This window comes from Lipophrys pholis (genome assembly GCF_963383615.2).
Source record: "Lipophrys pholis genome assembly, chromosome: 16".
Taxonomy (NCBI): domain Eukaryota; kingdom Metazoa; phylum Chordata; class Actinopteri; order Blenniiformes; family Blenniidae; genus Lipophrys; species Lipophrys pholis.
The window spans coordinates 23382539-23383780 of NC_137634.1; positions in this window are offsets into that span (position 1 = coordinate 23382539).

Sequence of the window (1242 nt, forward strand, 5' to 3'; positions counted from 1 at the left end):
TAATGTGGATGCTAGTGGAGGAAGATGCTCTATAATGTGGATGTTCTATAATGTGGATGTTAGTGGGAGGAAGATGCTCTATAATGTGGATGTTAGTGGGAGGAAGATGCTCTATAATCTGGATGTTAGTGAGAGGAAGATGCTCTATAATGTCGATGTTAGTGGGAGGAAGATGCTCTATAATGTGGATGCTCGTGGAGGAAGATGCTCTATAATGTGGATGCTAGTGGAGGAAGATGCTCTATAATCTGGATGCTAGTGGAGGAAGATGCTCTATAATGTTGATGTTAGTGGAGGAAGATGCTCTATAATGTGGATGCTAGTGGAGGAAGATGCTCTATAATGTGGATGTTAGTGGAGGAAGATGCTCTATAATCTGGATGCTAGTGGAGGAAGATGCTCTATAATGTGGATGTTAGTGGGAGGAAGATGCTCTATAATGTGGATGCTAGTGGAGGAAGATGCACTATAATGTGGATGTTCTATAATGTGGATGCTAGTGGAGGAAGATGCACTATAATGTGGATGTTAGTGGGAGGAAGATGCTCTATAATCTGGATGCTAGTGGCGGAAGATGCTCTATAATCTGATGCTAGTGGAGGAAGATGCTCTATAATGTGGATGTTCTATAATCTGATGCTAGTGGAGGAAGATGCTCTATAATGTGGATGTTCTATAATGTGGATGTTAGTGGGAGGAAGATGCTCTATAATCTGGATGCTAGTGGCGGAAGATGCTCTATAATGTGGATGTTAGTGGAGGAAGATGTTGTTAACTGACTCAGGTAGAAGGACAGTGGAAAACAGCAGCTCTGCAGCTCTACAACTGTTTTCAAGGTTGTAAGAATTGAACTTTGAGGGTTAAAGTCACAAACCAGCTCGTTTATACAAACATCAGAGGCCCGTGAACGCACCACACTCAGTCAGAGAGAATCTGTTTGACAGGTGAAGGGGTTGGGTTACTCTTTCCCATGATCTCCCCCCCCCCCCCACACACACACACACACACACACACCATGTAATCCCAGTCCCGATCCCGATCAGGCCGTTATCCTATGAGCTACATTGTTTTGTCTGCGTCGTCTGTGAAGGAACCACCGCACCAAGATTACTGCTGCTTCACCAACTGCCACCACACACACACACACACACACACACACACACACACACACACACACACACACACACACACACACACACACACACACACACACACACACACACACACACTTTGTTTTTTAAA